The sequence below is a fragment of the Hipposideros armiger genome, unplaced genomic scaffold (genome assembly GCF_001890085.2).
Source record: "Hipposideros armiger isolate ML-2016 unplaced genomic scaffold, ASM189008v1 scaffold_118, whole genome shotgun sequence".
Taxonomy (NCBI): Eukaryota; Metazoa; Chordata; class Mammalia; order Chiroptera; family Hipposideridae; genus Hipposideros; species Hipposideros armiger.
Genome location: NW_017731468.1, coordinates 1,101,906 through 1,115,700, shown reverse-complemented (window position 1 = coordinate 1,115,700; position 13,795 = coordinate 1,101,906). Strand labels below are relative to the sequence as shown.

At 47.9% G+C, this 13,795-nt stretch overlaps 1 long non-coding RNA gene across 1 annotated transcript in view; it reads left to right on the top strand.

Annotated features, from left to right (window-relative positions):
- Window positions 1–13,421: 13,421 nt before the first annotated feature.
- LOC109385527 (uncharacterized) overlaps window positions 13,422–13,795 on the top strand; it is a 4,994-nt gene continuing 4,620 nt past the window's right edge. The window contains exons 1-2 of the long non-coding RNA XR_002124640.1: window positions 13,422–13,479; window positions 13,719–13,792. This is a non-coding gene — a long non-coding RNA (uncharacterized LOC109385527). The remainder of the gene's footprint in view (window positions 13,480–13,718; window positions 13,793–13,795) is intronic.

Genomic DNA, 13,795 nt, shown 5'->3' with positions numbered 1-13,795 from the left:
TTGAAGCCCTAACCACCCAGTGTGGCTATATTTGGAAATGGGGCCTCTAAGGAAGTAATTAAGGTTAAATGAGGTCATAAGGGTGTGGCCCTCATCCAATAGGACGGTGTCCTTATAAGAAGAGGGAGAGACATGAGAGATTTCTCTCTCTCTGCTCCTATACAGAGGGAAGGCCATGTGAGGACACAGCAAGAAGATGGCTGTCTACAAGCCATGAAGAGAGCCCTAATCAGCGGGCACCTTGATCTTGGACTTCCAGTCTCCAGAACTGCGAGAAATAACAGTCTATTGTTTAAGCCACCCAGTATTGTGGCATTTTGTTACTGCAGCCCGCGTGGACTAATAGGCCTCCCTGTTTCTCCATGCCTTGCCCGCCTATGGTAGCTTTGTTTCAGACCCAAACTGGCACATGACAAGCATGCACAGGACATGAGTTCACCCCCAAGGCCCCTTTCTAATCAGTGGGTTTCCCAGCAACCAGCCTCGCACCCAGGCCATTCCCTTTCCTTTTAATCAAGTCCAGCCTTCACTGACTGGGCTTCTTTACTCACGGCTTTGGGAGCAGCAGATTCTGCAAATGGACATATATTCTTGGGACATTTAGTCCTCAAAGTGCTCTTTTCTTCCAAACCTATATTTTATTTTATTTTATTTTTTATTTATTTTTTTTTTTAGCTGAGCCATCCCTCCACCTGTTGGCAGCTCACGGCTACTCAGCTCGGGCTGACTCGAACCGCTGTTGCTCAGAGCTCAAACTCTTGAGCGAGCTCTTAACCAACTGAGCCACTCAGCCGGCCCTCAAACCTATATTTTAAAATGGTACAGTGGAATTTGTAAATGGTGATCACAGTCTCTGTCTGTGGAGTGCTCACTTTGTGTTCTGTGGGGTGGGGCGGGCATGTGAATGACCCCACCCCCACCCCCACCCCCACTGCCACCACAGGCTGGGCTCCTTGAAGCTGCCATTATCTTGTTCATTCTCTTCCCCTCCTCAGAGCTGCTTTCCCCACTCTTGACCAACTAACTCAACCCTAGCTCACCACCCAGCTTGGGTCCTTCCCACCTTTCCTATGTTAGAACTGTCAGCCACCTACAAGCGGTAGCTGCGTCTCACTCACCTTTGTGAGACTGATTTACCCTGTGCCAATGCGCTGGGCACTGTGCTCAGTGCTTACATGTGTTCTCTTTCCATCCTCAATGTTAATCTCCTTGACTGGTTTCTCCTGTCATCCCCATTTAACAGATGTGGAAACTGGCTCACTGAAACCAAGTTCCTTGCAAGCCAGGGAAGGAGCTGGGATTCACAACTGCCTCCTGGTCATAATCTGCAGCTCCCTCAGCTCCCAGCTCAGGCCCAGTCCTCAGTGCCTTTCCTGATTGACCATCTCAGAATCACCACCACCCCCTTCCCTTTGCCTGACCCACCATGTCAATGCAGAGAAACGTTCTCCCCTAGGTTCTAAACTTCAGGACTCTTTATTTTCAAGTACATTCCCCTGGAATGTCAGCCCCCAGGAATCCTCAGAACCTACAGACACAGTCTGCACATGGTGGGCTCTTGATTACATTGGGTGAAGAAAGGAACCATGTTTTTTCCTAACTAGACTGTAAGGCCCAGGCAGCAGAGTGCACAGGCCTGGCTTCTGCCCCCACAACAGCACCCAGTACAGGGTTGGGCGCAACAGGGGGTGTCCCCACCCATTGGACACTCTTCACTGTCCTCTCCCTGCCTCCAGCTGCTCAGTGTAGAATCCCCAGCTGCCAGAGTAGAGCCTTTGACCCCCACCCCAGCAGCCGGAACTGACTTTTGCCATGATTGCTAATATTCCTTTCTTCTTCTTCTCTGAATCAACATTAGCTTTCCTAGCTCCCTTCCCTCAGCCTGATAAGGATGGGGTAACGGCATCTGTACGAACTTGGGGTGTGCTTTTCTTGCCTTGTCAGAACGGCAGCTCCTATCTGGCTGGTGATGGGCTGGGAGCCAGACCCCAACAATGGGAGCTTTGTGAGCCAGCCCTGGGGGTGTGCTGGGAGCCCGCAATTTAGCACACACACAACCCTTCCTGGTGCCACCTTCTTATCTCCTGCCACCGAGCCCTAGCTAGTGCCGGGGCTGTAACCCAACCCTTGTAATTGCATGTCCCGATAGAGCATTCCTGGGCTCAGGCCACCGTTAAACATTGACTTAGGGTGCTGGGGGCAGTCGCTACAGACTGTGGCAGCCTCCTGCCGGGTAACCCCCACTCTCATCCAGTGGTCTTGGGCTGACTGAGAAAGCCACAACACAAGGCAGGCGGTCTCGGCTTCCCACACCTCTGAGTCAGTGTGTAGGAGAAACCCCCAGCCCATTCAAAATGAATGGTTTCTCTTTCCCCTCTACCTCCCACTGTCCCTAGCTTCCTCTTTCTCTGGATTTCTTCATCCCTCTTATTCTGCTCATACTTCTTATCTTCTACTTTCCTCTACCTTTTATCTCAGGTGCTCTCCCTCTTAGGCCCAGCCTGTCTTCCCATCCTCCTCCTCTGTCTCCCTGGGTCCTTTCCCATGTGGGGACTCTGAACTCTGCGAAATCTAAGGTGCGGAGGGGGAAGCAGCTGGCTCCAAGACCCCCTCCTACACATTCCAAGAAAATCATCCTGGCTTCACCAGGCTCCCTGGACTGTGTGCTCCAAATAGTGGCTGGGATGTGCTGGGATATGTGACCTACAAGACCCCCGCCCTCCCAGAGCTTCTAGTTTAGGGGAGGAAATAGGCACTGAACAAGTCTTCAGGCGGCAAGTGCTGTGATAAGTGACAAGTGAATTCTAGTTTGGGACTCTCCCGATGGAAATTAAGAATTGGACACTTTGCACCAAGGCCCATTTCTTCTAGGTACACCCCGAGTCATCGTGTTATATGCAGTCTCATTTGTATGTTTCAAGAGGATGCCTGTGGTTGCCATGTAAAAAACAGCAAGAGTGAGAGTGAACATGCGGAGGTAGGGGGAAATCATGGGAATAGCACAGAAGAAAGAGGTGATGAAGGCTGGGTGACATGTTGGCAATGGAGAAAAGGGTACTGATTCAAGAACATCTGGATGATAGAGCTTCTAGGTGAGGGTTGGGGTGCTGGATGGAGAGGGAAAGAGGTGTGAGGATGATTCCCAAGTTTCTGGCCTGAGCAGCTAGGTAGATAGAGATGTCATTTACCACATGGGAAGAGTGGAAACAGCACACATTTGGGACTGGGAAGAAAACCAAGAATTCAGTTGTAGACAGTTAAGTTTGAAATGCCCAGGAGCTAACAAAACATCAGCATCCCTTCCTTCCTTTTTAGTAATAGAACCCCAGTTTTCCTTCAGGACATGCCTATCCCCCACTGCAGGTGTTTCTTGTTGGGCTATCACATACATGGCCTCACCTCCTGAGCACAGAGATTGGTCCAGGGGGACCCTGAAAAAAAGATGGTTGCACTCGTCTCTGAGTTTGTGAGCTATAAGGAAATGTGAGCTTGGAGCTGTTGGTGGCATCTTCGCCACTATGTGGAATGAGACAGCCAGAGAATGAATGAAACCAACAAAGGAAAGCAGAATCAGGAAATGGAGAGACACTGAGTTCCGGTAACAGCATTTGAATCCATCAGTGGATCCATCCATGTCTAAAGTTAGATCCACTCTGATCCATTACGCAAACTAATAAAATCTTTTTATTTCCCTGGGAGCTAATTTGAATACTGTCACATGCAACTGGAAGAGGCAACCCAATAAGACGAACACCGCATCTAAGAGAGGAGATGTCAGGTGGGCTTTCTGGAACAGAGACAGATGCAGAAGTGGAGGATGCCAGGTTCCGAGGAAGAACAGGCCAATGGGACAATGGGTGGAGATAGACATGGAGTCAAGGGACACGTGGCAGAGAGACTTCCAAGTGACTCCAATATTCACTTTTGCTTTCTTTCTCGAGTTTTTAGCTGAGCACATGGGCCTTCCAGGTAAGTGCAACCATGTGGCTAAGTCTGGCCACAGGGATATGTCTAGAAGTATTGTGGGAGCTTTCCATTTCCCACCGGTTGGGTAAATAAACCTGGAGGTGAGAACCTCAGGAGTTCCTCTGTTGTGACTGCATCACAGTTCATCTCTGCCCTTTGCTCAGTCTGATTTCCATCACTCCCTTCCAAAAGGGTTTATCCCAGAAGCACTCCCCAATAAAACACCTACCTGCAAATCTCTGTCTCAGTGTCTGTTTCCTGAGTAACCCAACCTGTGACCAAAGCCATCTTGGATTATATGATGGGAGCAGCATGTTGAAAATAGTGAAGTCAAAAGATATAAGAAGGCTGAGTCCTTCAAAGCACGAAACCACTACATCAGCCCTGAACCATGATAGAAACACAAACTTTCTATTTTGTTTCAGCCAATGTAGTTTGAGGTCTCTTTGTCACAGCAGCCTAAACCATATTCTGATTAACATAGAATTTGATATCAGGTAGTGAAATGTCGGTTTGCCAAATTTTAAATCTGACATTGTGCTTTTGTCAGACAGCGGGCAGATGTTTCAGGTTGAAAAACTGGTGACCCATGTCATGCAAAACATTTGGTAACACTATCTCCTAGGATATCTTGGAATATAGTTCGCATTACCTATGGAGCCTTTAATTCTGTAGGAAAAGGTCAGAAAAGGTGTGAATGTTGGTGGGTATAGCCCTCTTCCCACATTTAGCAACGTCCTGTAAGAGAGAAAAACTCACGATAGAGGTGGCAGTTCGCAAGCAGAGATGACAGTGAATAGAGGTCTGTTAATGGCGACTCTTCCTGCCTGTGGCCAGTCATCTAAGTTGACTGAGAATCCACATGCTGAGAAAGCCAGCTGCTTTCCTACCCCAAACTGAGGCGGTAATGTAAAGGGGCCCTGAACAGGCAGCTTTCCCAGGAGATCAGACTGTGGCCGGAAGCCTTTCCCAACCATCGTCAGTTAAGAATGCCCTGCCAGACAATGGGGGTCAGGTCGGCAGCCCACATCAGATGAAGGGTGTTGCTCTTCTACTCAGGCCTATTATGTCAAGTAACCTCATATGTTAAGGGAGGGTAGGATGGGCTGAGCATAGAGGCCAGTAAGTAAATATGCATAAGTATGTGTTTAGGCTTAAGAACTGTGTCTAGATCAGCTTTTTGGCTGAGTGACTTGCTCATGGGACAGATTGGAAGCCAACAGACTGGAATTATACTAATTTTTTTTAAATAATAGTTTTATTGAGATATAGTTCACATATGCTAAAGTTCATCCTTTTAAAGCGTACAATTCAGTGGTTTTTAGTTTATTCGCAGAGTTGTGCAACCACCACCATGATCCAATTCTAGAACATTTCCATCACCCCCAAAAGAAACCCTGTATCCATTGGCAGTCACTTCCCATTCCTGCCTCCCCCCTTCCCGCCCCCTCCCCCGCATCCCCTGGCAACCACTAACCTACTTTTTGTCTGCATAAATTTGCCTATTCTGGACATTGCATATAAATGGAAATCTTACAGAATGTGATCTTTTGTGTGTGTGTCTGGCTTCTTTCACTTAGCATCATGTTTTCCAGGGTCATTCATGTAGTAGCATGCACCAGTATTTCATTCCTTTTTATGGCTGAATAATATTTCATTCTATGGATATATCACATGTACATATTTTCTAGTGCCCTCTTCGGATATGGCCTTGGTGAACGACAGACAAGGAAGGGCCTCCCAGAAGGCAGAGCCAGGGGTCACAGAGAATAATGGATAAAAGAGATGTTTTCAGGTAATCAGAACCAAGGAATGTACTCTGGGAGGAAGGGAACCTTCGGAATTCTTGCCCAGTGAGATCTGCCAATTGCTGTGTTCCTGCTCTGTGTTCCTTATCTTTCCATTTCCAAATGGCAGTTTTAATTGTGATTATCCTGTTCCTATTGCCTGTTGTATATGCATATATATTGTTGGCTGCTGGAGAGGGGCAAATAGATAACTTGTTTTTTCAGTTTTATGTCACTGGTCCAATATCTGAACTTCATATAAAGATCTGACGATCACCAAGAGGTGATCTTTGGACTTTGGACTTTGATCTGGTTGCAGTAAAGGGTGGGACCTTGTAGGGTTGGGGCTTGTGAAGGGGATTAGTATGTTCCATGTTCATTAGTATGTGTGGCAAAAGGCTGTACATTTATTTGGGTGGCCAAAGGTGCTGACTGTGGCAAAGATTGCTAGGTTTTCCTCAGTAGCCATTCTCCTCTTCTTCAATAGTGGTGGAATGTTTAAGTGGAGTTATTGTTGCCCAGCGAAAGACTGTATTTCTTAACTTCCTTTGCAACTAGGTGTGTGTTTTGACCAAGTCTGAGGGCCAATGCAATGTGAGTGGACACAATGCATGCAACTTCCAGGCCATGCCCTTTAAAGGAAACAGGTATATCTGCTCCTCCCCCTTTTTCCCTTTCCTTCTGGCTGGGAGGTTGAAGTGCTGGCAAGGACTGGGGCATCCATCTTGGAGGGAAACTGCGAGTTAAGGATGGCAGAGCAACAAACAGAGGCTACTTTATCAGCCCTACACTGCCTTCCTAGACCTTTCATGCAAGAGTTAAACTTCTGTTTGTTTGGTACACTGTCTTTGGGGATTTCTTTTTTATAGCAGCCTAACTTTTGGCCTAACTAAAATGGGAAGCTTGTCTCTGTTTTAAAATGGGAGACACTAGAGCATGTTCGTGCTTGTGGAAATGACCTGTTAGAGAGGGAGAGATTGATGAACAAAGAGATTGAGTGGATAACCAAAGGAAAAAAGCTCTTGAGAAGATTAGAAGGAAGAGATCCAGGAAACAAGGGATGAAATTGTTCTCTGACAGAAGAAACTGGGACACTTTTTCCATCGTGATGGGAAGAATAAGAAAAGAGCTGTTCAAATGCAAGGAGATTTGTGGATTCAGTGGTGGGAAGGTGAGGGAGGTTCAATATATTTGCAAGAGAGTAATATCATGATAACCCATGGAATCTTTATTTTATTTTATTTTATTTTATTTTAACTGATCCATCCTGCCACCTGTTGGCAGCTCAGTGGCAGCTAAGTTTGGGCTGGGAATCAAACCGCTGTTGCTCAGAGCTCACACTCTTGAGAGAGCTCTTAACCAACTGAGCCATTCAGCTGGTCCCTGGAATCTTTATTTTATTAGACTCCTCCACATAGCACTGGTTCACTGACACACTCTTCATTGATCCACTGGTTTATGTGATTTATATTTATTTAATTAGTTATTTGTAATGAGGTAATAAGCACCTGCAAAACCACCACCCAAACAAAAGCCTTGACAACGATCCACATCTTACCATGTGCTCCTCTGCCCCATCCCATCCCTCTGCCTCCCACCACGCAGTCACCGTCATCCTGACTCTGATGTACCACCTCCCCTTGCTTTCTTTTTTATATGGTTTTATTGCATCTCTATATATTTCCAAACATTATATATAAATATCTTTTATTAGTGGTTTTCAACTTCATTCCAAGGGTATCCTTCTCTATGTCATCTTTGAGGACTTACATTTTTCACTTAATTGTATATTGCTAGGATTTATCCACATTGTTTTATGTTGCTGGGGCTCATTTGTTTAACCTGCTGTATGATAATTGTGTACATATGCCACAGGTGATTCATCCTCAAACCATAAATCTAAGCGGGGAAAGGAGAGAAGTGAAGGCAAGAGGATAGAAAAAAAGTGAAGGAATCAATGGGCTGCAGAGTTCTATGAGGCCCGAGGGCTGCTACGGTGAGGCACTTGGGTCAGGGAGCAGACAGGCTGGGAGATGATGAATGGATAGATTATGGGAGGTGATCATTTCTGACTTCAGAAGTGGCAAGGCTTTTGGAGACCATGAAGTGTTCAGGGATAAATGTAGCAGTGGATAGCTCAGACCAGAATTATTGGAGAGGAATGTGAAGGGAGCAAGAAGTCAGGGTATGGATATAGGTCATTCTATTTGTCTAGGATAGTGGTAGGGGGTGGGGTACAGAAAAAGATGATGAGGCTGAAGCTGGGGTCTTCAGAGGGTGAGGGAGCACGCCCAGAAGCCTGGGAGATGACAGGGACAAGGAGGGAAGATGGAATAGCCAAAACATGAGTATCAATGGTGCAAGACTTTACAAGTGGATGGGGATAATGGGCTAGAAATGACACTGAGAAATAATAAAGACAAACTGGACCTTTTAGCCCTGAGGTGCAGAGAATGTGAGAATAAACAGCCTCCACTTGAGAGGGGCCCGGGTGGTGGTGGCTCAGGGCCAGGAGGAGGAGGAAACATTCCAAAAGCAAGTTGAAAATATAGGGGCGTATGCTGACCCTGGTGCAAGAGCTCCAGGTTCATTGTGCCAGAGGAGAGGGGAGGGGTACAGCAGGTTAGGCAAGCAGGGCAATAGGTGGGCTGTGGAGAGGGTGACCCTGGATCTCATGGATGACCAGCCGTAGCTATCCCTTACAAGCTAGGAGCAGCTGCATGCTCCACGAAGCGGCATGCATGTGGAAGGGTCATCGCTCGACATCTTGTCCCCATGCCTCTATGTTACCAGCCCTGTTTGGTCCTCAGGCTTCTTGTACATCATGGGGTGGGGAGCAAAAAAATCAATGCTCTTTTCTTGGGTCCAATGCTGGTGTCAAAAGAAAGGAATGTGGAAAATTGTCTTGGTTAGAGGTGGGGCCAGAGGTCTTGCCCCCATCTCTGAGGATATCCAGAGATGCAGGTTAATGACGTCTTCCTGCTGGTTCAGGTGGGGCCTGTTAGCTCCCATGGCCCTGGGCTAGCCCAACTTGCCCTACAAAAAGCTTTCTGACCCCAGCCTGAGAGCAGAGATATCATCTTGTCTCTTAGGGGAGCTCCTCTAAGAGAGGAGGTTTGGAGGGAAAGAAGAAAAGGTGAAGCCAGCTGCTTGGGAGCCAAGGACGGCTCCAAGAAAGATGTGGGTCTGCCCACCATTGTTCTTAAACACAATTAGTACAGAAAGAAAGGAAAAGCCCGGCCCAGTCCCAACCTGTGTTTCTGTGGACCGAGGTAATGTTTCCTTCTGGATTTCCCAGTTGGGCTCAACTCAATTATCGTTCTTCAATTATAAAAGCTTGGAATGAGGGTGGAGGATCATTAGACACAAAGTCCTTCCATTATTTTTTGTGCTTCATCTCCTACACTGACCTCTTCCCAGTCGCAGACACCCAAGACCTACCCAGCTGGTGCTTTCTTTTCCCTCCCACAGGACCACGGGCCATGGAAGATCTGAGTAAGATCCCAGGGATGGAGCACTCCCAGGTGACAAGAGGAAAGGCAGCTATCAGCAGTTTCTCCTGACTCCTCCATTGCTTGGCTCTCAGGAGCTTTGTGCCCCCAGTGCCCTGTCTCAAAGAGAGATGGGCTACCTGCTGTGCTTTACCCTAATGGAAGGGGCACAGCTCATATCCTGCAGGCAGAGAGGGGCAAAGACTTCCTATTTCTCCATTAGGGCTCTAGTGCTCAGGAGTCCCCAGTTTGATGAAGGGGCCACGGCCTGTATTCTTTAGGAACCCCTGAGTCAACTCAGATGGAGTTAGTATGTGGGGAGAAATGAAAATAACTTTTTCAGGTTAGGGAGGCCAGATCCGGCCCTGTGATATGTCTTGTCACACTCTCAGCAAAAGGTGGGCTGGTCATAGGCACGATGGAGGTACACATGGCCAGGGAATAAATTCGGTCCTAGATACAAGAGATAGAGTTTTCAGCTCACAGCAGTGGGTACTGTGAAAAGGTCCCCAGATGTATTACTTAGAATTACTTGGCTCATATAACAGAGACTCAAAATTAGAATGGTTGAAACAAGAGAGATATTTGTTTCCCCTGTGTAACAGTCTAGGAATAAACATTTGGGGGCCAAAATGATATCAGGAACTCAGACTTCTTCTAACTAACTTGCTACTGTGCCATCCCTATACTCCTGTTCTTACCCATAGGATCCAAGGTGGCTCACCATGATGTAGGCTTCCAGACTGCACGAAGGTGGGGAAAGAGGTTCAAGAAGGGCTGCTTCCCTCCTTTTAAGGACACCCTCTGAATGTTGCACACCTTACTTTTGCTCACACCCCATTGGCCAGAACCCTTAGACGCATGGCTGTGTTAGCTGCAAGGGAGCCTGGGAAATGTAGTTTTTATTTCAGGCAGCCATGTATCCAGTAAACACTTCTTCTGTTAGAGAAAAGGGAAAATTTTTACTAGGGGCCAACTAGCTGTTCTACCACATGAAACCCCAAGTGCCTAGCAAGGAGGTTCTTATATTTGTCTGCCCTGTGCCTCATTCTCCCTAGCCACAGGGTTGGGCAAGTGACTCAGTCTGGGAAAATCACAGTAATGCATTCCCTGGCCACAGCATTTTGTCCAGAACTGGGCACGTGACTCAAGTAGAGCCAACCAGAGTTCTTCCTGAGAACTTTTTTCCTAACCAAACCTGGTAGCAGATGATACAATTTCCTTTCTGGTCATGAAACTATGAAACTATGACCCTGAACTGACTGACCATGGTCATTTTCCCTGACAGAGCGGCCAAAACCTGTCTGCAGAAGAAAGGCTGCCACCAGCATCTGGTGGAAAGAGAAGAGCGTTCTAGCAGGGTGCTCAGGCCTCGTTCCAGGCCTCCCTGAGGCCTGCTCCATCCTGGCCCTGATGGAGCCAGTTAGTCAATACCCCTTTTTTGCCGAACTGATTCAAATTGGGTTTTAGTCATTTGCAACCCAGAGTCCTGATTTACATTGTAGTGAAAGTGCTGTTTTTTTCTCCCTGGGGGAATCAGTGGGATAGGGGTTGGGGGAGACACAGCTGAGGGGGAAAACGTGAAAGAAAAGAATGTGGGCTCCAGCCCAGCTGTATCTTTCTCCTGCACATTTGCTCTGAGGCATCTTAAGTTCCCACACGGCATCTCGCAGTAGAGGCTGCTGGGTGTCTTTGCATTTTTCCAGTCAGTCCTGTTTCCCGCAGGGCAGCCCTCCTCTCAGGCCTGCTCTAGCTGGCCCAGGTGTGAGGAGGGGGCCTGAGGAGGGACAACCCTCACAAAGGGCCCATTCTCAGCTGGACCAGGCTGTTATCAGCCAAACCTAAACTCTGAATCACCTGCATCCGTGGGTTGTCCTGTAGGTGGGGCTGCTTGATTGCCCCTGGCCCTCCCTGTGTCAAGACCTGTGAGTGGGGGCGGACTCAATAAAGGTTCATTGTTTTCTGTCCCCTCACACTATCGAGGTTCTGTGCAAAGCCTTCCTGAGCCCCTCTTCCAACTCTCTTCACTCGCCCCCTCTTCCTGGCCCCCATCCCTCTGGGCACCATCCCATCCCCACCCCACCTTATATACCAGCATAAACCCCTCAGGGAGACTGGGTGGTGGCTGGGAAAGAAAGGGCATGTGCGTGAGCATACTCTCTCCAACTCAGTCAGAATGAGGACCGAATCTGAGAATGTCCTGTACTTCAGGACCAATGACTCCCCACTTCCCTGGGGCTTCCCAAGTCCCCTCAACCTGCCACAGACAGTAACCAAGCTGTCCTGGGCCTGTGGTGTCACCTGGTGGCCGGCCTTGGAAGTGTCTGGTGCCCAACCCCTTCACCTCCTTTTTTTTCTTTGGGGGTTTTGGGAGGAAGGGTTCATATATGTACCATAATCTCCCTTTTCTCTCTGTTTTTGTTCTTTGTATTTTTACCCTGATCAGTTCAGCTCAGCGCATTCTTCCTAAGGCCATCTTTAAAACCCAAATTACACACCCTTGAATCTATTTCCTTCATCTCCTTTCTAACAACTCTACCCCAATTACCTCAGGAGGTCTTTTCCCCACAGTTTATTCTATCTACCCAAACAATCCTGGCTGACTGAGTGAGTGTCAGGATGGAGCCAGGCCCACCCCTGTGTCAAGAAAAAGGCAGACTGAACGTCAGAAAGATTAATTAGAGTGATGAAGAACAAAGGCTTTCAGCCTCTAAAGCCCTTGAAAAGCACCTCAAAGTTTTCTTCAGAATGTCCCACCCATCTCCTCATACTCTTGTTAAGAAACCTGCTTTCCCTCAAGCACCAGCTTTTAAGAAAAAAATAAACAGACTTTTTTTAGATCGGCATTATTATTTTTCCATTTCTACCTACAGGTCTTGCAACAATAGGGTTTTCTTATTTCCCCATGTAGGTGTGTGGCAGCCCAGCTTTGTGACGGGTTAAAAGGGCATTTACGGCTCAGACCTGGGAAGCTGAGCTCCATCCATAACGCCAAGTCCTCAATTTTCTATTGGCTCATTGTCTGGAAGGCCAATTCAGTTCACAGAAAAAAGTTTTGAAATATAACTCATTGGTACGCTGGGACTGCCTGATTGTAGACATTTAAGATAATAAAGTACTTTCCTGGGCAAGCTAGTGGCTGTTGGCTGCTGTTTTAAACAGGCTAATCTATGAGAACTAATTTCCCCCAAAATGGAAACCATGAGCCTGTTAGAAGCCTTGAGGCTTCCAGAATGGGTTGGGCCAGTGGGCTAAGGTTGGGGGGATGGGGTGTGGAGTGAAGAACTAAATGATGCTGTGACACTAAGACCAAGTAGAGAGGATATGAGGAGGGCTGAGCTGAGTGGAGGGGGCTGGAGAAAAGTCTTAGAGCCAAGAACTGGAGAGACAGACCCAACTAACATTTATTGAGTAGCCTCCACATGCCCAGAAGGGCCCAATGGGCAAACATGTGGGTATCCTAGGAGAGCTAATAATTTTATGTCCCATCAAGCTGATATAGTTTTACTCTCAGTTCAACTGTAATGTAGTGGCAACTGATCTGTGCTCGGAGCAACGGGGCAGAGAACAGAGAAGAGGGTGTCCCTGTTGGCAATGCTCCAGCTCCTCTGACCCCAAACTTGCATCCCTGAATTAGACAAAAGCTCCTTAGAAACCCTGTCCTAAGGAGGGTGCTCCTTAGGAAACAGCTTAGAGACCAACAGTTATTATTCTAGCCTGCTCTTTTGGGGTCCCCCCCACCCCATTGCAAGTAGCTCATTAAAGCAGAACTTCCAGCTGTCCCTTAGTAGAGTTCCAGACATGGTTTTATATTTCCAGTGTTGTTTGAGCGCCTCGTAAAGATGGCACCCTAGGCAGCTGCCTGACTGGCTCACCTCTTAGGCCAGTTCTGACGCTGGATACTGAGCATGTTATCTCATGTAGTCACCCTGCTATATGAGTATCATGATCTCCATTCTACCTGGAACAACTGAGGCTGAGGGCAGTGAGGTTAGCTGCCCAAGAGGCCCATAGCTGGTGAGTAAATCCCACCTTTGAGCTGAGATCCGAATTCATGTTCATCCATCTTATTCTAAAACCCAGATTTTCACTTCCTCTTCTTCCCCCGGGAGAAAATGGGGGGGGGGGAAGCCATTGAGAGCAAGAGGGTGGGACCTATGAGGGGATAGAGGAGGCAGCGGGTTTGAACAGGGAGCTACAACAAGCTGAGTCAGAGACCAGTGGGTGGCAAAGAGGTGGGTGCCCAGCACCAAGACAGGTCCAGGAGGGGTGAGGGGAGTAGGGTGAGCCAGGGTGGGTTCCTGGAGTGGGGGAGGGTGAAGAAGACTTGTCCTGGCTGGGAGGGCATGTGATGCAGCCAGGCCACGGCCCCTCCCTCGGCACACAGGCACATTAGGAGTGCCCAGTGATAGAACAGGGTGGGCCTGGGGTCTGGCAAAAGGGAGATCTTTGCAGGAGAAATCCTCTCCTTCAGTCCTAGATTGGAGGCTGCAGAAAGTCATGTGGACCTGGTCGAGACAGGATGCTGAGTGCCGGGAACTGGCCCTGGTT